Genomic DNA, 24,844 nt, shown 5'->3' with positions numbered 1-24,844 from the left:
ATTGAACATATATAATCTTGTTATTTTATGATATTCATATGATATAGATATTAGTTCTTTCATGGATGATATTATGACTCAGTTATGAGTTCTCCGCACAAAGCTTGTGTATGAGACAGTGCAATAAAGTTCATAGGTAGATGATCAGATTATGAGAGCTGTGACCCAATCAGTGGATTATCCATTGATGGATTAACTGAGCAGTCACTAGAAGCTGGTAAGATGTGGCTGCAGGAAGTAGGTCACTGGGAGCTTGCCTTTGGGTTTTATACTTGGTTCCTAGTCAGGGGAGTTTTCTATGCTTCCTGATTGCCATGTCATGAGCTGCCTTCCTCTTCCACACCCTTCTGCCATGACGTTCTGCCCCACCTCAGGCCCTGAACTATAGAGTTGGTAAGTTGACCATCTATGGACTGAGACCCCTGAAGCCATGAGCTAAAATAAGTTTTTCTTCTGCTACATTGTTCTTGTTGTGGGACTAGTTATAGCAATGAAAAAGACAACTAAAACAGAACCAAGCTCTTTCATCCCCTGCCTCCCCTACCAAGGGTTGCACTCCTCTGTAGTCTTCCACTGGACTGGCTTTGAAATTCTCAGTTAGGTTGCTTTTTTCTGACTTCATCCTTACCTTAGGGAGAAAACCATGACGATTTATTAAATACACATTTAGAAAAACACTTTGTAGAGTGAATTCTACAGTCTTTGGCCACAGAGGAGCTTGAGAAGCAAGATTTCCCCACCCACACCTTAGAAAGATGAAGAGACATCATTACTTCTATCTTTATCTGCCCTGCCCTAGCTGATTGAGATGCATCCCCCCCCCAACAATTACATAGCTCCTGTAGACCAGGCTTTTTCAAATGTTAACTTATATATGCATTATCTGGGGGTCTTACTGAAATGAAGATTCTGAATCATCAGGTCTGAGCAGGAGAATCTGAGTCATCAGTTTTCATAAGCTCCCAAATGATACTGATATTCCTGGCCCTTCACCAGCCTTTTAGAATCAAGGTATCTTAATCTTTGGCCAAACTATTGAAAATTAACAATCCAAATTTAAAGATGAGTGAGGGGTTTTTTTGTTTGCTTTGTTTCTTAAAGCAAATTTAAAGAACAAATTAAATAACTAAGAGGCTTGAGTAAAGAAAACAACACATATTTTGGAATAAAAATTTTACAGAAAATAAAATAAACTCTTGCATTTTTTTTTTTAATTCTACAAGATGGAAAGTTAGTGGTAGTGTGTGGGGAGCCATTCTCACACGTGATCGGGTGCCTCCCGTTGAGGGTCTGAGGCACTTTGGCATAAGTCGAAGTTTTTCCCGGCCCTCTCCTGATGAGAGAGCCCATCCGTGTGGGGGTATGCCTGACCACTGACCCCGGGGACCCAATCGCTGACCCTGACCTTGGAGTGCAGCCCCCCCTCAACCTTCATTGGATGGAATTCTCCCCTGAATCTCTGGTTCCCTAATAAAAGGCTACTCCCCAGCGTGCTAGCTCTCTCTCTCCTGCTAGCCCTGAGTAATCCTTGCTGCCCTGCTGGGCAGCTAGAGGAGCGAACCAGAGAGGGGAGCCGTCTCGGACCTAGCAATAGAATTAAGGTAATTGAGTCTTGTGTTTTTATTTCGATCTCGTCTAACTAACTTTATGCCTAGAACCTCATTAATGAAACCACTGCGCAGGCCGCGTGGTAGAGTAGTGCTTCAACCAAATAGACGTAATTGTAGAAAAATACGTATAAAGTAAAAATAAGATCTTTATCTTGTATGAAGACCGAGCATTGCTAAAAATCAAATCAGTGAAACAAAACATAAATTTTAAAAATATACCCAGTATGTAGAAGTGACCAGTCAGAAGAGAAAGCACCAGAAGCATGAATGACAAAAAAAAATCAAGGAAATATGGATGATCCTGACAGTAGTTCAACTTGTGATCTTTTTTTTTTTTTTTTTTTTTGTAATGTTACAGTGTTACAAACACAATACACATTCAGTGGAAAACATGCTTTGAGCTTTGAATTTTGAACTTTTATCTTTCCTGAGCTAGTGATATGCTGTGATACTCTGGAGATGCTAAGTGGAGGCAATGAGCCTCAGTTCAGGGTGATTCTGTCATGTGTTGAACAATCTATGCTCTAGTGTGTTCTATATGGTTATGCTGTGATATTCAGTAGGGTAGATGAATTAAATGTATTTTTGATTTATGATACATTCAATTTATGATTGTCCTAATGGAATGTGAGCTGAATATAAGTTGAAGAGCTTCTGTATGGCAAAAACTGATGCAGGCAAAGATGAATGAGTTAGAATCACCAGATAATCATAACTGAAGAAAATCTTTCAGATCCTTAGAGAAAGAAGGCTTACTTTAGTCACGAAAAATTCCTTGGTAGAAATTAACATGGAGCCTTTCCCTGATGAGGGTTTAAACCTGAAAGCAAAACTAAGAAGTTTCATGCTGCCAATACAAAAATGGTTTCTTCTAGAAGAAGAGAACTTTCAGGGTAAATTTCTCTTCTGAAATACTCAAAACCAGAAATTGTTATATATGTAAACATGCATAAAACTGTTAGAAAAATCAAATGTGAACCAAATTTTACATCTTGACATGTTGTCCTTAAGAGCAATAGCAAGAGAAAGACATTTTCAGCTATGCAGAGACTCAAGAAATTTATCAGCAGACATCAGTCACTGAGACCTGAGCTCATAATACTAAAGGCATAGTGCAGGCTCCTGGACATGAAACCCTGGAGGATTTTGCTCCGTTATTTACATAGATTAATAAAAATACCAAGCATATTATTCATACCTCTTTTATAAGTCTCAGTACATTGCCTTATGGTGTTACTCTTGCTGCCATGTGAGAACTTCCAACCATAGCATGGTAATCTTGAGGGCAAAGATCTTTTATTATTCTAGGGTTTTAAGAAACACTTCTATGCTAGGAGCCACAGCCAAGTAATATGATGCATGGCACTTTTGGTTGTAAAGTGATGCCAGCTAGCCATTGAAATGATATGATTATGTTAAGATTTACATTCATATGGATATTGGAATCCTGCTGTTCACCTTGGCCTGGAGAGTTCCCATTGGTTGGGGAAGGACAGTAGGAGGGAATTCCGGGGGAGGTCCTGGTCCTGGTTCCAGTAGAACCGACTGCGTGTGTGGACCAGCTTGCTTCCCGGCGTATGGGGTATTGGCGGCATTTTCAAAAATAAAGTTTTGTTCCTGCTTGAGTGGCTCGTGATTCTGTGCCCAGCCAGACTGCAGCACTTCTACACATTTATTTGCATTATCTGGTATATGTTCTGAAAGTATTTGTTATTTTGTGGGTTTGTGTGTGCGTGCATATGTGTGTTACTATAAAATTTCCATCCATTCTCCTGCTTTCTGTACTTGATCACATTGTGAACTTTTGTGGAAGAGACCATAAAGATCACTAACAAATCAAATTTAGAGATACTATATTGAAACTATCTTTTTCCAAATCAAATTAAATTTTGAAAGCCACTCTGGATATAGGGGCTTAATGGTGTATTTGAAACATGAATTGGAATGTGGATACCCACAAATTTTGTCAAAAAATAGAGCTTGATACGGATGAAAAAAAATCTCAGCTAGCCTGGTAGATGACTCCTCACCCAAGACACACAGTGGCAGGGCTTCTGCTTAGAGGCAACAGGTATGTTGTGCTGTTGGCAGTGTTCACTCCTAGGAATGCTCTTCTTTATGTTACTAGTCATTGTCCCCATCATCTGTGGGAGCTAATCAGGATCTCTTTTGATATAATGTGCAGAATAACTGAATTGCAACAGAGGAAAACTCTTTCGGCACTATGACTCATAACTAAGTAGTATTCAATTAAATCAATGCACAACATTACAAACAGGTCTTTTCATTGACCACTGTTCATCTACATTGTGATATTAACTTTGATAAACATACTAATTCATAGACCAATGGACTCCACTTATACTAAAATACAGAAAAAATATAGACAATCATTAATCCATATTAAAGAGGTCAAAAAAAGCGTATAGAGATTTGTCTAGGAGGCAACATAAATGATATCAATTACTATCATTATTAGTAAGTGATCATATTCATTCTAAAACCCAGAAACCACATGGAGCGTATTTTTTTCAATTTTCATTTCATATTAACAATAGTGCACATATATTTCTTTATGGTTTACCAAGAGCTTTGTTATATCACCCCATATCATTCTCAGCAATAAGCCTATTTTGATCATGCAGAACACTGTTGAACACCTTCATAGCTGACAGTGTGCTCAGCACTTTGTGAATGGTCTCCTTTCATCTTCATAACTTGTGGTGTGGGGTCTGGAAGAGGAAGAAAATGTGGCACAAAAGGCTTATATAAATTCCTAGAGATCACAGAGTTAATAAGTGCTGGAATGAATGCCCAAACCCACTCTACGCATCTGTTTGTATAAGAATATTTTTATCGACATTGCTCTGAAGTTAGGTGTTGTAGTTAACAATATTCCCATGGTGAATTAAACATCTTGCAAAGCCCACCTTGATCTTGGGTTATGTCATATTGTCCTTGGCATATTTTTTCTGTATATATTTTTCTTTATTCATCTGTTGAAGGACACCTAGATTGGCTCCATAGCTTGGCTATTGTGAATTGTGCTGCTATAAACGTTGACGTGGCTGCGTCATTATAGTATGCTGGTTTTAAACGTTTTGCATATATACCAAGGAGTGGGGTACCTGGGTCATGTGGTGGTCCAATTCCTAGTTTTTGCAGGAATCTTCATTTGCTTTTCAGAATGGTGGTTCTTATTTGAAGTCCCACCAATAATGTATAAGGGTACCTCTTTTCCCCAAATCTTTGCCAACATCTCTTGTTGTTATTATTCTTGATAATTGCTATTCTGACTGGAGAGAGATGAGATCAGAATGTAGTTTTAATTTGCATTTCCCTAATTTCTAGAGATTACTATATAAATATTACCACAGTGACTCTCACTATCATGTACATCTCTAAGGCACTAATTAAAAATTCTCCCTTCCTCATCTTTTGGGTTTTACACTTGTTCCTATGAGGCTAGAACTCTATTCTTTCCTTTTCTGTTGTCAAGCTTGAGGACTCCATTCCCTTTACCCCCAAATCTCAACATTCTTCTAGAAACATGTAGACCCATGTAGTATCTTTGTTATACTATCACCAGTTCTGAGAATTTCTATATTGTGTTGCTGAATAGCTAGGAACTGTCTTCAGTGAGAATTCTATTGAACAATTAGTGTTTTCCTAAGTAAAAATATACTTCTCTACTAAACAAAAGGGATTGTATAAGTTTGGGTTTTTGTGGTGAGCCGTTTCTGTGAACTGTGGCCGCCATTACAAGATGGCGCTGGTTTTCCCTGTAGTCTGTGACAAACAACTCCTTATCAGAATGAGTTGGCATGCTGTGACTTGGCACCCTATGAGAAAAGTCCATGTGGCAGTTGTGCATTGGGGCTTTATCTGCTTTATTAAGGCTGGGGCACACGGCAGTAGTAGTAGTGGCAGTAGTAGTAGCAGTAGTAGTAGTGGCAGTAGTAGTAGCAGTAGTAGTAGTGGCAGTAGTAGTAGCAGTAGTAGTAGTGGCAGTAGTAGTAGCAGTAGTAGTAGTGGCAGTAGGAGTAGCAGTAGAAGTAGTAGTAGGAGTAGCAGTAGAAGCTAAAAGAGATGTCAATACAAAGGCCTGAATAAACAGCTGAAAGAAGAAAAAGTATCAAGGACCTGAATAAACTGCTGAAAGAAGATTCCTGAGTTGCGTCTTCCTTGCGGGCAAGGGGTCGCGACAGGTTTTAAATAAAAAGTGTCATTTTCTACACTGATGAAAAATTACCCCACTCTGGGTCTTCCATTGTGTATGTTTATCTTCCCTTTAATTTAACAATTCTAAAGTTCTTCTAAGTAATAGACACTCCTCGATCATGAAGGTCCTTAGAACATTTGTTTCCTAGATTTTTTTTCTGTTTTCTCCTCTTACTGGATCTGTCCCAAGCTACAATTTTCAATAAGCAAAATTACCATTTAATAGCTGAGAAAAATGAAACCAAACAATGTTTAATAATTTTTTTGGAAGTCAAGTGGTGTTTGAACTAGGAGTAAAGCCCCACTAAGACTGAGCTAGAGACTAAATCCATGATAAAGTCGTTTTTTCCTATATTTTAATTCTGAAATATATAAATGTTCATTTCTTCTTTTTCTGCTCTTTTTTTTCTTTTTGATGCTTGAGTTATTAGTTTTTCATCTTTACTATAGAAAATTTCCCCCTCTTTTAACTTTATTCCTGAAAATGATTTTCAAATTGTTCCAAGTTCGATTCAATTAAATCTGTACCCAGCTTGTCCTTAAGAAGAATGAAGATGGATGACCCATACCACCAGCTAAAATGCGTTAAATGATGAAAAGAGTACTCTTGGTAAGGAGGTTGGTCATGATGGCACACAAGGAGTCCAGTGCACCATCACTCAAGAAGGCTGTTTCACTTGTGCTTCAAGCATGAACTGACTTTCCATCTCCATTGAAGGATCTTTAAATCAATCCCCTTACCTTTTCTCTCTAGCAGCTCCCAGAGGGTGCTCTGCTGGAAGTAGAACATAGCTGATCCTTACAGCCCCAGATTGGTCAGGTTAGGAAGATAGAGCTGGGTTAACATGCAATGAGCAAGGGGTACTTATGAGGAATGATTGGATTGTGAAAGAGATAAGCTTACTTCACAAGAGGCAGACAGGAGGCCTGTGCCGTAGAAGCCAGATGGGAAGGGATGGACCCTGTTGCCTTCTTTGGGATATGTGGGCCATGGCTGTTCCATAGCCAGAATCTTACTTTAAATCTCTCCTTGAGTTTTCACGTATTTTTATATGTATGTCTTGTATTTTATAGGAAGACTTTGAGTTATTTTCTCTGCATAAAGCTCCAAATTAAAATCCTTAAACTCTACTTATATGCAAGTTCATGGGTCAGACAGATCTGAGTTACCCCTCGGTTGCTGCTTCTCATCAAGGTAGAAGCAACCACATAACATCATCTACTCTCTATCCCACCTCACCTCATCCAACCTTGCCCTGACCCACTTGCCATTTAGAAAATCAAAGTTCTCTCCGACATACTTGGGGCTCTACATATGGAACAAATATGATTGTTTATGCAGCTTTTTTCTGAAATTGGATTCCTGCTTTGCATTGTCCTGTTCTAACCACATGCTATTTACTTGGAAAACAAAACTAGATATAATTCAATGATTATTTGAAATCCTAACTCATCGTCATAATACCTTCATGAATGTTTTAAAGAGCATAAGGAATGTTTTGTAATCGGGATCATTCATACTCAAAGTTTTTAAGATCTGTCGTGTTTGAAGCTACCATTAATGTTTTATCATTAATGGAGAACCTGGTTGTATTAAAATTAGTTTAACTATTCTCTCTCTCTGACTCAGATAATGAGTCTGATAGTCACTGAAAGTAATTGTGAGAAGTTGCAAAGCCAAAACTATGTAAACCATGCTGGAATAAGACTTTATGAGGAAAATATAAACATGCATATAATGTTGAATAAATCATCCTAAATGTATGGTAGAACATTTGGGGTTCAAAGGCCTGATTTGAATACCAGCTTATTCATTTTACTCTTTCGTCAGATCTATATATATTGAGTGCTGATCCCAAGAGAGGCATGAATACCAAGTACAATCTAGCTACAGTGTAACCTTGTGCCAATGATTCTATCCTTTCTGATCCTTCATCCCCTTAGGGGTAAAATGAAGGAAACATTATCTATTATAGTATAATAATTACAGTAAAATATAATATTTATCCAAGGTTCTTATGAGTACTTAATGAGGTGATATAATTGATGAGACAACCTAGGCAAAGGAATTTTGCAAACCTTAAAGCAAGTGTTATAACTTTTGCTGTTTGTCCTAATAATTAAATGTATTTTATTCTAGGTCCAGGGCTGAGTTCTATAGGACAAACATGGTTTTGTTAAGACATCTTTGTGAGCTTATATACTTAGCATCCAGTGCAATGACGGATTTAGAAGATAGGAAGTAGCATTGAAAGAGAATCCCCATGACTGAATTTGAGTACTCTGATCAGCATATGCAAGGATTACTAAAAAGCACCATACAGGGACCAAGAGCGGAGGATTTGGCAGAGGCAGCAGAGCCCTGTAGAACTACATTAGAGAGGGACTGACAAGATTGAACTTGAAGAGATTGAAAAACTCGGTGGATGGAGTTGAGAGTACTCAAGAATGCATGAAAGGCAGGATGGCTTTTGAGAATAGTAAGGTGAGTGATGAGGATAACAACTGAAATTATAGAGCACTTTGAATAGGAGGGGAGAAGAACTGAACTGTTCTTCTTCGAAGAGTTGATGACACATATATGAACAAGTTAGAAACTTGATTTATCAATTACTGTTTTCTAATATGAACAAATTATTTATTATAAGGCTCAGCTCTTTTATCTATAAACTGTCATATCATCACTGTTGGGATGAAATGAAATAAATACATGATAGTGTCTGGCATCTCTTAGATTGTAAACACACATTAGCTATTCATTTACTTTCCCTTCTCTTCACATTTGCCCTTAGACTAGAAATGCTCTATGATTATCTCTCTGCACATTTTGTAACTCAGATATCTCTTATCTGCTTCCAGCAGAATCTGAGCCTCCAAATTATTGTTCTCCAGGCTTGTCTAGCAAGCCATCTAGATAAACTCCTCTTTAACTTAAGTGCATACCTTGAACTTTTTCTTAATCTATTGAAATTGCTTCTTTATATCAATACCCCTTTGAACACTTTAAATTATAACAATGACATGCATGATAGAAAACATATCTTGGTTAAGTATCCTCTGCCATCCATTGGCTTCTATCTACATATTGTAAGAAATGAGTGCTCTCTGAATGTTTATGGTTCCAGACTCAATTTCATTTTGTTAAGCGTTTCAGGCTATCAACTATCTGCATACATTTCTTTCTGCTAAATATAAGGTGACCTTTCTTTTAATCTTTCTCTGTGGTTCCACATTAGAGAACAGATAATATGGTAAAAGAAGAGGAGTCTTATCTTGCTTCAATTTAGCTTTGTATCAATTTTTCCAGCTATAACATCAAAAACAAATTAAACAAATTTTAGTACATGTGAAGAATAAGAGCAATTTTTAAAAAATTTCAAACATTGAAAATCATAAAAATGGCTTCATTCTACTGCCCAGTTCAAGTAAGACGCTTATTCTCTGTTTCTTCCCTGCCATTCCATAATCTCATTTCAAGTACCATCATAATTAGATGGGCCCAGAACTCACTTGAGTAAAGGGAACCCACATTCCAGAGGTTATGATGCAAACACAGCCCAGCACCCCTATATGTTCTATGGGTATTCTCCATCTGCTCCATAGTGTCATTCTCCCTCACATTTTTTGTCCCAAGCCTCTTCTTGAAGTTCAAGACTTCATTCCCTCTTAATTGCATATCAGAAATATTCTTGGAATCAGTCTCTCTGTTGATGATTTCTTGTCCCCACTACCTCCTCTAATCTGTTTTCAGTATCACTTCACCTCTGCTTTCAAAATTTAGAGTTAATGCCTGACTCAGGAAGCTCTGTCACCTGGAAGGCAAGGGACAACAGCACGGTGTAGTTGAGTAAAATGGTACTGAAATTCAACTTGAAAAGAATTACGAAATCCTAGGCCTTTTCAAAGACTTCCTTAGCTGAATCAGTTTTGGTGGAAATATTCTTTTACACTTAGTATAACAAGTGATGCTTATATGTAAGCCTATTTGGAAAGCTAGCCCTGATGTGTTTACAGAATGAAAATCTGATAGTCTAAGAGTCTCAGGTGAAAATTGCAATATTGTATTTAATATCTGCAGAGAACTAGACAAGTTATTTATTTCCCTGTTTTCCCATTCAAAGGTGGAGATGATACCAACTTAACACTCATTGTGAGTCTAAAATATGACAATACATGAAAAGGCTGATAGTCAAGGTATAATAGGTCCCTCTGCTTCCCTTTTTGATCTAAACAATATTTCTTCTGAATTGTTATAAAAAGATCGCTTCCTTTTTTTCCCCCTTCCTAGCCAGATAGGCTTGCAAAAGGCAGATCTAAATTCCAGAACCATAGCTATGGCTGGCTTGTTCTTTGATTTCCCTGCACACATGTGAATCAGTGGAGACCTGCAGGACCAAAACAGGGTTTTGGTTTCTCTGAAAAGCAATGGAACTGATTAGGGCATAGTCGGGACAACAATGGAAATGTGCCCAGAAGAGCATCCAGCAGGAACACTTTCCTTGAGAATAATACAAGATAATACTTCAGCATCAGTGTCCAGAAATCTGAATCCAAACAAACTGAGCATCTGTGGCAGCTCCTGGAATCTGAGCAGAGTAGGTTCCCAAGAACATTTAAGGTGGGGACCTCCTGAGAATCAGGAACATGGAAAGCTTGAATTGATGGATGAAAAAAATTAGTCCAGTGTCAGCAGCTCCCTAAACAGCTGCACATCAGGGATGGAGGCATGAGCCTGGGTTCATATCCTAGAACTAGAAAGAGAAAAAGGCATCCTGGTGCTACTATAATCAGGCCTGTACTTCACTTTCTCCCCAGAGGAACTATGGAATCAGAACTTGCCCTACATAGCTAGTTTGTAAGATGAGAGCAGGTGAGATGTCTGGAGATGACCTTTGTCAGGCTAAGGTGGAGCCTAGGCTATACAACCTTAGACATGGGAGGCACACACTCTACATAGGAGGATAGGGGTCCAAGAAGGAACATAGCATGGAATGTGGTGTGTCAATAAGCATTTTGCAGATCTGGTCACCAAGCCCAGCTAGATATACACGTCAGTTCCAGCTATCATGACTAAAATGACCTAGTTATGGTAGCTTGTTTAGGACTTTAGGCAACAGCGAAACCAGACAACTGTAACTAAGTCATAATCCTTTCTGGGAACCTGTTTCCTTGCAAGCCCCAGCCCAGCCTTGGTGACTACCAAGATTTTTTTCTCTTATTCTAAATTCCTGGGCTTCATAGTAATTATATGAGATTTAATAAACCACTTAGTTGCATCTGTACTCAGTTATACTTTGGAGCTAATAGACTAAATGGAAAATTCAAATGCCTAGTGTACCTGGCATACATGTTGACTTCACTGTGAATTCCCCTTTTACTTTCCTTCTCTCTGCTCTTTGCCATAGTGACCCTCTGGGTATTCTTTCTATGCTTCCTCTTCCATACATATTTACACAATAAGCTGTCACTCTAGTTTATCTCCTAGGAAAGCCAAGAATGGCAATACCATCCTTATGATAATTCCAACTGTGGACAGAGGACAAATACAAGTGGAATTTCTCTAATTTCTATAGAATGGGTAGATTTGGGGATGTAAAAATTACTGCAATGAGAAAGTGAACATAGAGTCTGGCTGCTTTGGAAGTAAGAGGCTCTTATGATTTAGGAAAATCTCAGGATGAAGCAAGGGTAGGCTTTGAAGACTATGATATGGGATTCTGAAGTGACAACAAACCAAGGAAACATCATTGATTCATTTAACGCATTTCTCAAGACAGGAAAATGATGATGGGCATGTCAGATCTGGGTCTTGATCTTACCTCGATGAAAGAGTAGAGAGGGAGATATATGTTAAGTAACAAATGTAGTACACCATCAACGTCTTTCCTCACCATTAGCACTAAGGGACCCAGATCCTGGGAGAGATGACTACTGACAACTGGCAGATACCAGGTGAATCCTCTCCAGAAAATGCCTCATCTGGAGGTCATTCAGCATACTTGTCACATCTCAGAGCAGTTCCTTCTGTAGAGCAACTTCATTAAACATCAGTTGCTTCCTATGCTGATTTTTAAAATTTTCTTTGATTTTGTTTTACTTTGCAATAAGCCCACTGGGATTTATTTTTAATGATAAAATTGTATATCTTTATGAGATACAGTGTGATGTGTACTCATGCATACTTTGATAAATAATTCAGAGAACATAAAACATACCCCTTTAAACTATAAAACTTAATGATTTTTAGTGGAGTCACAAAGTTATGCAAATAATACCACTATCTAATTCCAGAACATCATTATCACTCTCCCCATAGAAGTTCTTACTACCCATTTGTAGTTACCCATTTATCTCTATCCCCATCTCCTAACAACCAATAATCTAGTACTTTTTGTCTCTGGATTTGCTTGTTCTGAACAATTGATACATATGGACTTATATATTCAATATAGCTTCTGGCTTCTTTCATTCAGCATGATTTCAAGTTTTCTCCACATTTCTTTTATTGTTGAGTGATATCCCATTGTATGGATATACCACAGTTAGTTTATCTTTATCTCAATCCATGGGCATTTTGGTTGTTTCCTCTTGGTACTGTAAGTAATAATGATTTTTAATATTTGTGTGTAAGTTTCTGTGTGAGTATGTAATTTTTAATTCTCTTCTGTATGTGCCCAGAAACGGACTTGCTGAGTCACACAGTAGCTTTTGTTTAATATTTTGAAGGATTGTGGAACTGTATTTTAAAGAAACCTTACCATTTTCCCACTTGGCAGCAAATATGAAGGTTCAGGTTTTTCCAGATCCTTCCTAATGCTTGCTAGCATTTTTGGTTTTGATCCTGGCTTTTCCAGTGGATATGAAATGGTATCCCACTGTTTTATTTCCCTAACAACAGTGATACTGAGCACATTTGTATGTGTTTGCTGGCCAACTATACATCTTCTATGGAGAAATATCTATTCAAAGATTTTGTTCATTTTTAATTGGCCTATTTTTATTGCTCAGTCACAACACTGAGTTGAGTTGAGTTCTGTGTGTATTATTCGTACAAGTCTTTCGTTAGATATACGATGTACCAATGTTGTCTCCCATACCATAGTTTATAATTTATATTTTATTCATGATGAAGTCAATCTATTTTCTTTAATTGCAAATATATAAGTAAATCATCAAGGTCATGATGATTTTCTTATATATTTTTCTAGTATTTCTATATTGTCTTTATTGATATGTATGATCCATTTTGGTCCATGATTTTTTTTTTTACCTCTGCAAAGTTCTGATTGTTCCCATAGCATGAGTATTATTTCCAAGTACACTTTTTATAAAGTTTCTATACTGAGATCTTGATCTCCAGTCATCAGACACATCACTCATAAAATGGCAAGTGCAATGTGGTGATTAGGGAAACAGAAGGAGCTGTGTACAAGCACAGTTGTCCTGGGTGGGGCTCTGAGTTTGGCATCCCTCCAAAAGGGAAGCAGCCCTGAAGAAGCTTCTTATTGTTTTGGACTGTCAGGAATAGAGTTTTCTGCTTTGATTCCCAAATTATATTACTTTATGAGAAAAAAAATTTCAGAGATGAATGTATAGGAAATTTGATGTTCAAAACATATAGGATCACATTACGTATCTGTTCATTTATGTATTTCAGTGGAGAAGGGTAATACATATTCTGTAGCAATCATTATCATGTAATATACTGTTAGATGAAGCTATTACATGGGCAATAAATACAATTATGTTTGGTTCAGGCTGTAAACATGGTTACTATCTATGTGATAACGTGCTAATGTGGTAGATGGAGTGGACTGTTAATTTAAAGAAGAAAACTCAATTAGTACATTTAGCATACATTATGTGGTATAGATATTTGCACCTTGATTGTCAGAGATATTTAGCTTATGGTGCTGAATCATAGAATAAGCTTTATGCTCAGGAGGTCTAAAGGGAAAAGCATAAGAGGGCAGGATTTGTGCAACAGTTCACTGGAATTGAATATTTTTGCATTTATATATTTAGATTAAATTTTGATTAGCTATATCAAGCTTTTTTCAAGCATTAGGAAATCATAATCATAGGCAGTTTGATATGAAGGATACTGTAATCAGTCTGTGTTCTCATTTCACATTTTTAAAAAATTTCATCTTAAACAAGGGGGTGGGGTCAATTTGATCCTGGTTGTAAATGAGTTAGAAAAAAAAAAACCTCATCTGGGATCCATACCAGGCCACTGCCAGCCTCAGGACCCAGTTCTTGCAATTGCTGCTTGAACATTTTCCAGCATGACTTAATGCTGTTTCTATGTTGGCTAGAGTGGAAAAACACTATTAATTTAAAATATATGTGTATCTGTTAAGATACTTGTGAGCTGGAACAGAAAGAAAAGAGCATGCATCCTTAGTGACAAAACCTGGAAATTAGGAAGCAGCACCAAGATAAGTGTGCTTTACCTTCCACTTATGTGCAGATTTTAAAGTCCCAGGACCAGAGGCAATTCTTCCTGTTACTCAGTGAAGACCAACCCAGAACAAATGGGCTGGGAGACCAAGCTTTATCACAGTACTACCTTGAGCAGCCTGGAGTTACCTTTGTCTTTGACTCCACTTGGAAAAAGACACCAAGGAAAGGTCCTGTAAGATAGCACAGAAATTTTAGAAATGTAAGAAGTCTCTAAAGTAGACTGTGCATTTATAATTTCATTAGTAATGCTCATGTCAGTGATAATTCTGCTACTTTGGAGGTTTAAAAAGATTTAAAAATAAAATCTCAAAATGGCTTCCATAAATCAATTTGACCTTGCCTTGAAACCAAAACAATAAGCAATTCACCTGAAGCGGAGACATAATGGCTTCAAATAGCAAAATATCTCCCAGAATCAATGAAAACAAGATAAAAATAAAGTGCTTCATATTTTTATATTAAAAGTAATTTTATGGAGTGCTTTTTTCCATTAAATTTAAATAAATCATTATAAACCTAATACGTCTAATATAGTGTCAATATGTCAACAACTACTATTAATATCATCATGTACTTTTTTGGGGCTTTTCTTGGCATGTGTTCTTTAAAGGCATTGTAGGTTTTGTCACAATAGAGGGAGGACAACACTGCACCCGTAAAGTAGTATTCCCAAAGGACAATCTTTAGAATTCTGTGTCCCTTCAAAATGGAGACCGACTCTCTTCAGCATGGGCTCTTTCTATCATGATGAAAGTTGGCCAGAGTGATTGACACAATCATGGGAGTGGTTAGCCTAGTCATGACACTGGCCAGAGGAAGCATGGCATATAAAAAGAAGACATTTATGAAATTTATTCAATTATGGAAAACAATTCCTGCTGGAAATGTACAAAATTCATTTGTTATCCAGAAATTTAGAAGCAAGTAAGGGAGAGGCACTCATGGACATCTGAAAGGGTGTTGCTTACAACTATGTCTTATTATTATAAGATGCTCACAAAAGGAAGTGTCTCATATACTTAGTTCATCCTAAGTCCACTGTGAAGATGTGGAAACAGGCCAGGGAGGTGAAGCCACTTGTCCTAGGTGCCATGATTGGTAGAATGGCCATGCCATACCAACCATCCTGGGTGTTCTTTTTTCTTCTGTCTTTTAAAGGAATGCATAGATTTTTTTTTCCCCTCTCTGACTTTTAGGACCTAGGATAAACATAACTCTTGCAGTTACAAGAATGGGAATGTTCTAATATGAGCCATAGACATCTGTTTGAATTTTACCATTACTCAATTTTAAAAATCATAGATAAGTTCTTTTCACTTGACTGAAATGTGAATTTTACAATCTGTGAAAAGATATTCTATGATGCTACCAAACAAGATAGTGAGCAGTTATCTATGGAGAGGGAAAGGATGCAAAATTTAACTGACAAAGGAATAAAATTAAATTAGATGCCAACATACCCTAGCTTCTTCCTTGTCTGTTCAGATGACAGTCCTGTGGCTGCTATGCTGAACATTTGATGGAAGTGAAAGGTATTATCATCTGCAAAATATGACAAGGAATGCATTTAATAAACAGTTTCTCTGTATATGAAAATTTTCCCTGAGGTATAGTTCTTCAGAAAAGTGTATGTTTTTTTTTCCTGTAATTTTTATAAGGCTTTTTACATTTTTTTAAGTTTGAAAGTTGGTGCTTCAGTTTGAGGTTTTAAGCACGTGTTCATTATGTCTCTGTTAATGGGATTTCAGACTCAATTTTTGCCTTGCCTTTTTATATATAGTTCTTCAATGACACATATTGGATAGAAAGTCTTATGTGGCTTTCACTGACTATAATTCGACTGACTTTTTCAAAGACAGAACTAATTGAAAAACAGGGCAAAGGCAGAGGAAGGGATTTGGGGGGCTCTGTGTTCCTAGATTCCTCCCTTACCTTTGCCATTCCTTAGGTCTATGAACATAAAGGAGTTCAACAATTTTTTTTTCGTCACTATTTTATTCTGTGCAAACTAGGTCTGCATAGTCAGAGGTGGATTTTCTCTAATAAGTGAGTTTGTTTTTAGATTTGAATAATCAGAGAAGATAGTGAATCCCAGGTTGGGGGAAGAACACAAAGTCTTAGGGGGATGCTTAGCAATGAGACCAGCCATTTTAAGACATAGTAGGCTCTAAAGTTAAGTAGATAAAGTGCAGTAAAGGTGAATCTTAAGCCAGGTAGAGGTTTCCAATGTTGATGTGATAAGGACAAAGGAACTATTAGTGGTATTTGAGTAATGGTTTGAATAGATGGGAAACAATTGCTAGAAGACAGATCTGGCAAATAGATAAGAGGGATCCATTTGGATTTTATTTTGGAGTCTGAGGAGTAATCTGTGTTGAATAATACATCTGTTTTTGGCTGTGTAATTACTATTAACACTGGCTGTAATTTTAAACTTTGGCAAAACAGACACTTCCAAAATAATAAATTGTCCCAATTTCAAAGCTAATCAAAAGCTATGTTGTGGCTGATTGGTATGAAAGGTTGTGCCAAGGTCATAGATAACAGGGGATCACTGTTCCCTAATCAATAAGAGATTTTCCACAGGTATGTTTGCCATTCACACAAGGAGCTTAGTTCTGCATTTCCTCATGGTGATCTTTGGTTAAATAGGCTGGCACTAATGTGAACATGGTATTGTCCTGATTATATCTCATGTAATTCATTTTTGAGTTGTAGATGAGCCAGCAAACAGAACCTCTCTTATTTGGATAGTCATAAATTATGGTAAAATATTAGAAATTCAGATGACTTCTGAACCGTTTAACTTTGTGTTAAGACTCAGATTATCTTTTTTTTTTTTTTTTTTTTTGTACTGGGGATTGAACTCAAGGGCATTTGACCACTGAGCCACATTCCCATCCCTATTTTGTATTTTATTTAGAGATGGTCTCACTGAGTTGCTTAGCATCTCACTTTTGCTGGGGCTGGATTTGAACTCGTGATCCTCCTGCCTCAGCCTCCATAGTCCCTGAGATTATGGGCGTGCACCACCATACCCAGCACAAGGCTCAAATATCTTATTTTTTTAAATTATTTTTTATTTATATATAACAGTGGAATGCATTACAATTCTTATTACACATATAGAGCACAATTTTTCATATCTCTGGTTGTATATGAAATATATATTCACTCACACCAATTTGTGTCTTCATACACATACTTTGGATAATAATGTCCATCACATTCCACCATCATTTCTAACCCATTCCCCAATAGCTCAACTTTTTTTTTTGTCTTCCAATCATTTTTTAAAATTTCCTATAAGATTTAACTGAACTAGAGCTGTTTAAAACAATGCAAAAAATAGTATTTGATTTCAAACAACAGAATTAAAACATTTTTTTCGAGTAGAACAATGCCTTAATAGTTTCAATTGAAACCACAGACTAAATCTAAATATATTTGAGAACTACATCCCACATACATAGATGATTTATAGCATGTTAATTTAGAGGGAATAGAAAACTTGGAGTTAGCCTTGGCTTAAAATCCTATCTTGATCACATTAATAGTTTCCTTTTCTACAAATATAATAATATTCATCTGCAGCTAATATGAGACTCAAAAAAGACAAAGCACCCAGGGACCTTTTATAATTGCTGAGCCTCATTAGAAGCTTTATTCTCATTTGAAAAGTGTTTGTATCTGCTTGTCTTTGTTGCCACAAAAATTAAAGCAATTCCTATCCTATCCTGCTAGTAAGAGTTGAAGGGACCCATTTAGACATAGTTTCTCGTAAAGATTGTATCTCTAAAGCTATAGAAGGCTTCAAATTAGAGGACAGGTAGAGTCAGCACAAGACCATCACAATGCATCCACAGCTGCACTCAGATCAGGAATTTAAAGTGGGTCCTTGGTTTTACTGCCAGATGATGTGTGCTGTTTGGCTAGGACTGTGTTTATAAAACAAATTGAATTTGAATGCCTTTATTAACCAGAGGACCCACTGCTAATTTGCTGAACTCACATTATGTCCATACTCTACCTGCTCCCTGGTAACCCTGGAGGTTGCTAATCTTGCTCTAAGCTGCTTACCTAATTAAGTTGATCCCTGAGATGAATAGGTCTTCCAGGGTTTGTGCAGCCTTAAAGAGAGTAGCCCCAAGCCGTGTCTCTTAACTGAAATAGAGAAGTTTCCCTAAACTGCCCTGAGACAGAGATTCAACAACCTTTTAGGGAAGTAAAATGCTAATTACTTCATAAGAGATCTGCCCCTGAGACTGCTAAATCCCCACCTATAAGGAAACATGTAGCCAAAAAATCTGCTTCCACATCAAGTGAACCAACAATTCAGATTAATGTCCAGACAATTATTTAATTAGTGATATTGTAAGACACATCTTAATGTACATAGCATATTTTGGAACACAGATTTCTTCTTCTTTGTCATATTTTTTGTTATTCTTGTTTTCAGTACTGGGAATTGAACCCAGGACACTTTACCACTGAGGTACTTTTACAGCCCTTTTCATTTTCTGTTTTGAGACAGGGTCTCACTAAGTTGCTGAGACTGGCCTTGAATTTGGAATCCTCCTGTCCAAGCTTCCCTCGTCTCTGGAACTATAAGCATATGCCACCCTGCCTGGCTAGAACAGCTTTATTAAACATAATTTACATAGGATATTAATAAGTTACTATAATGAGAGAGGTCTGTGTCTTCAAGATAGACTATTTGTCCAAGGTCATGCAGCTGGAAGGGGATACAGCCAGGACTGGAGTTAACATTGCTGTTAAAATGTCTCATGTGTCCCTCACACTCCTTAGGTCCCTAGGAAAATTGATATGATTTGATATTCATATGAATTTCTTTAAGTGGGGACCTCTTTGCACTCAGTGACTTTTCAAATTGCTTTTCTTCCCCACCTCCATGGTAAGGCAGGGGTACCTTGTAGATATTACCTGATAACCCAAATTTTCCTCCTTTTGCAATGCATTAGTGCAAACAGTTGGTAAAGATTTTCATAACAGACTTTTTGTTAGAAATGTGTACATTTAGACTACCATTGGGAATGTAAAAGAGAAAAATGAGAATTCTTCCAAAATATGGTACTTTCTGAGATACAGTTGCTCTGATCCTGTTTCAGCTCATGTCTCATCTGGGAAAGTTAGTGTGTGGTAACAGGAACTTCCTTAGCAATGCCCCAGCTGAAAACTTGGGCCAAGGTCTTAAGCTCATAAGTGAAATATTTTCAGCCTAAATATTCATTTACTCCATTGCTGACTATCCCAAGCATCATGTTTCCCTTAAGTCACATTAGAAATTCACTATCATCTAGGTGTCATCATTCTCTAGTGGTGGAAGTGCCAACTGGCATAACCTTTTTGGAAAGAAAATGGGCAATCTATAACAATATAAATATATGGTGATATTAAAGGGATCCATATTTATGATTCAGTAACCTCCATGCTGGGAAATGGAAATGTGGTCAAAGATTTATACTGAGGGTGTAATAACATTGCATAGCTATTTATTATAGCAACTCTTGAAAAAATGGGCAATGAGAGGGGATTGTTTATATAAATAAACATGCTGCCACATGATGGAATATTATTCTGTCAGAATAAAATGATGCATTTGAAAAATACATTTAATGATGTGAGACAGTGCTTAAGATATACTGTTAAAATAGAAAAAAAATGTATGCATGTAATTATGTGTTTGTGTATGTGTGTTCTGAACATCACCAACTTTATTAACCTGTGGATACAAAGAGATAACATCAAAATTCACACTGTGCAATGTGTTATGCCTTTATAATTTTCTTACAAAGCAAATATAAACCTATGCTTGGCAACAAATTCAATTAGAACATTTCCTCTCTTTTCTGTCAAGCTTCTTTCTACTGACATTGCTATCGTCCACTGGAATTCTGGTAGCTGGATTATTCAGACTTCAGGGATATCATTCTGTTAGGAGATGCCCTTTATTCTCTAGCCTTGCTTTACCTGTGATATTGCATTAATATAAGAGTCAGAAAGAAAATAAATTTTATATAATTCCTAGCACAATAGCAAACCTCCAGTTAAGAAAAATTCATTACATACTTTTTAAAGGAATTTAAGATTCCTGATAACCCATATTTTAAAGATTCACAACACAAAGAAATGGTAAATGTTTCATGAGAGGGAAATGCTAATTATCCTATTTGAATTATCCTCATTGCATATAGCATGAATGCATCAAATTATCACAGTGTATACCAAAAATATATGTCCATGAAAAGTTTCAAAAGTGTTCATTTGCTAGGCATTCCATCCATATTAACTGATAGCTTTCACACATTCCAACTCTCTCTAATACAGAATGACAGCAGACCCATTTAGTTTTCTGCTCAGCCACTTTTCGCCTGAGGTGCCATTTTCTTCTCAAAGACCCTAAGAAAAATAAAATAAGGAATCTTAGTCATGACATATGCCCAGTACTCAAGTAAGGAACTGGTGTCTATTGGCAGATGCCACTAACATTGTCTGCCTACTGAATGTCTAAATATTGTTTCTTCCAGCTGAATTTATACCCACCTGTTTGGAATTCTGTGAGGCAAACTGGCCTCCCACCAGTTATCTAATAATTACTTTGTGAACTCCTGTTCCACTTGCCTTCTTAGAGATTCTCCCATCAGTAGCCACAGCCAACTCTCCAACGCCAATTCCATAGGCAGTCTGGATCTAAGTCCAGATATCTCCTGGTCCACTGATCCACCATTCCAGTTAACCCTGATATGCCTGCACATTATACTAAGGCAATTCTTAATATGTTATATATCATGGCACAAATTTTAAGGTTGTCTTTTTTTCCCTTAAGGAAAAAAAAAAAATCTCTTTCTTCCAAATCTTCCATTTCTGATTTTTGAGATGTTCCACTTTTTCCAAATTAAATTATTTGGAAGGAGTGAGCAGCTGAAAATTGGGTATGTTTTTTTAAGCTTAAGAACTGACGAGAGAAAAAAAAATGCGACTGATTTAATATTCCTGTCTTTCATTCCATTTCACACTGGAGAATGAAGGTGAGGCTATGTTGTACAAAGTAATAGAGCCAATTACTGTATCTGCTATCTTGTGTGATATACTGTGCCTTTTTTCCCCAAAATAAACAAAACAAAGTGCATAGATCAGTGTGTACAAATTAGTAGTCTGCCTTTGGTATACTATGCCTGTATCATCAATTATTACAGCATTGTATGTTTGCTCTTACAGAGTGAGCACTATGTTATTCTGAAGAGAAGTCTTTGAATCACAAGCGGTGATGCTTGCAGGTCTTTTGCCTCTTGGCTGCTCCTAAACAAGGTGCCTACTGATTTCTTCATCTATCCTTAGCCCTGCCCTAAACAGTTCACTCGTGAGACTAATATTGAGTACTCTTCACTCACCCTTGGCCTTTTAATTCTTCAGCTTCAGTCCCCAGGGGTGCCTCCATGGAGGCAATTGCCACCCCCCCCAAGTCACCACTCTCAGCAAATGTCACGGGTAGAGTAACAGTGAATTGCAAATAGAGACAGCAAAGAATCATTTGGCATTTGAGGAAAGCCATAGCATAAAGCAGGGTCACTGAACTTAATAAAAAGGAAAAGTTAAGAGAGCAAAGAAATGTCTCAAAGAGCCCAGTCTTCTTGGTATGGATGGTCTTCACTCTTCTTTAATATCACCAGCTGCCAAGGTCCTGCCATCCTCCTCTGATCAGAAGCCAATGCTTATTCCTCCTACTTGAAAAGAAGCTTGCCTGATGCTTTATACCATATGGGGGAGAGTAGGAGGTGCTGAGTATCCAGTTCTTCCTCTCTGACCCCTCTCTGTGTTCCCATGATTGGCTTGGTCATTTTCTACTGTGCCCCAATTGTGTTAGTTTGCTGGGGTTGAAAACACAGTGGGAGACCCCTATGTTTTTTAAAAAAGTTTCTCCTCTGTTTGTTTGGAGGTATGATTTTCATCTTTAATACAACCCTCCTTCATTTTCTAAGGTAGTGAGGAATGAAAAATATATTTGTGTTGTTACTAAGAGGGATTCGCAATAGAACCAGTCAGAGAATGATCTTGACCTGAAACTTAGATTCTGTCGTCATTGTGCCATTGTCTTCTGTCTTTCTGGGAGCTGCCTTTGGAAGTCACAGTGAAAAACAACATTTTAGACACTCTCTTGAATCAGAGCAAAATACAGTCTTGATATAAAACTGTGTGCAAGTGTTCAGAAAATAGGTCCCCTTTGAGTAACTTATGCTTTTATAATGGCCACATACCCAGGCAGGCTGAGGTGGGAAATTTACATACCTGGATTGTCTCTGAACAGAATCAGCACATCTCCCTGGATCAGAGTCATGATAATCATGTTTGGGATGTTCTATTTTCAGTTCTTTCAAGCTACCGTATGAAAAATTTAGGCTTTACGTTGAGAATCTGTGAATATTAAACATCAAATATTATGAAGAAGGAAACATGGGGAGAAGGGATGACCTGGGATCAAAACGCCTGGGTTACTCTTGGCTCCGAATTATGAAAAATTGGCCAAGCATCACAGAGCCACATAATATGTTCTTTCTCCCTCATTTTATTCTTCACAAAGCCAGTGGGTGGCACAGACTGGATTTCATGATACTTCATTTTTGTTTGTGGTCTGATCTTTTAGGAAGGTCATCTTAATGTCATCTGCCTGCCATCAGCTTTATAGGACAGCTAGATGAAAAACAGCATTCGTTAGAATTCCTTTGTAAGTTTTCCAAAGATTAGACTTACCAGAAGTCTGGACTGTTGTCGGGGATTCCAGAATAGTTAGTGAAAGGAATGTATCATTTAGCTGAAATTCAGTACCATATGCTCAGAGGATTTCTCAGACTGCAGAAAGGGAGTTGTTGACCCTTGAACTCCCTGCCTCCAAGAAAAATAAAAAGAACACTGCTTCCAGGCCGATTCTGCTCTGCCAACTCTAAATGGCTTACAATATAAGAACAATCTTAACTATTTTAAATGGTCAACAAAAATTAAAGAGTAATATTGCATGGTATATGAAAATTGTGACTTTTCAAATTTCACTGTGTGTAAATGAAGTTTGTTTGTTTGTTTCTTTTTTTTCCCCTGTTTTTAGGTACTGGGGATTGAGCTCAGGGGCAGTCAGCCACTGAGCCACATCCCCAGCCCTATTTTGTATTTTACGGGGTCTCACTGAGTTGCTTAGCACCTTGCTTTTGCTGAGGCTGGCTTTTAATTTGCAATCCTCCTGCCTCAGCCTCTTGAGCCTCTGGGATTACAGGCATGTGCCACCGTGCCCAGCACTGTAAATTAAGTTTTACTGAGGACATAACCAAACTTATTTGTATAATACTTGTAATGGAAACCATATAAGCACCGAAAACCTAGAGGCTTTACTTTCTGGCCTTTTATAGAGAATGTTTTCTGATCATTGGTTTAGTGCATTTAGGGTAACAAATCTGTGGGACATAGAGAAAGAATAGTAACTAATGACTTACCAGATATGCTCATGATAAAACAGTCCCAGAAATCAAAGCAAAAGAAAACATCTTAGTCCACAAACACACTGACCAAGAAGCAAAGGTGGATGTGTACAATCACAAACACACATATAAGTGGTACTCCATGTGTAAATTTTCAATGGTTATGCTAAATCACACTTCAGCACAAAAATTCAGTAACTTAGCAGATTATTTAGTTTTGACCATTGTTATTTTCTTAGCATTGAATTTGTGCTAAATTTGGAGAATTCCTTATCAAATGAATGTTTACCTCCACTGTGTTCAGTTAAGTATAAAAGAAGTGAATTTTAAAATAGCTTGGAAGCAAAGGTATATAATGAAGAAAGAAGGGCAACTAAATTGATGGAAAAATAAAGGTAATATGATAATTATAGCCTGTATACATAGTCACTAATCATAATTTTGAGGGATAAGGAATGAAATGTGTGTAAAGGCAGTGAAGATATAATCCGAACTAAGCAGTCAGTACAGAGGGAAACTGATATATTAGAAAATCTTTTGAATGGGTCTGAAGTAATAATAATGGTGCCCAGGTCTGTTAGATTTATGCTAATTCAGGAAAAAAATAGGAGTTTTAGAATGAAAGACTTATCATCGTTAAAATACTTCAGACAAGACATTTGTTGTGAGATGCAGGGAGTTTTAGAGGTGAAGAATGAGCAGGAGTCAAGGAAATTATTGTTCCTAGGGAAGCCTGAGATACAGCTCTAGGGTCATCCAGAAGCAGTGGTGCCTATGGCTACAGATTTTCACAGTATGTGGAAATTGGCTTATTTTGAAAAATAAAACCAAAGTTAGGACCAACAGCAGGTTTATCATGAAGGAGAAGCAGGATATATGCTGTATTTGGCAGATTTAGTGTATTTACTTTTGCTATTACTTAGTGCTAATTTGCTTAGTGCTAAGCTTAAAATCCTCTTTGTAACTTCACTCTTTTCAACCAAAGAATTTAAAACAGGTTTTTAGAAACTAACACATTTGTAAATGGAGGTGATTTTGCTTATCTGTACAGAGAAAGAATCA

Source organism: Urocitellus parryii, chromosome 5 (assembly GCF_045843805.1).
Source record: "Urocitellus parryii isolate mUroPar1 chromosome 5, mUroPar1.hap1, whole genome shotgun sequence".
Lineage (NCBI taxonomy): Eukaryota > Metazoa > Chordata > Mammalia > Rodentia > Sciuridae > Urocitellus > Urocitellus parryii.
The sequence above is the reverse complement of the archived record's forward strand: the minus strand, read 5'-3'. Positions refer to the sequence as shown.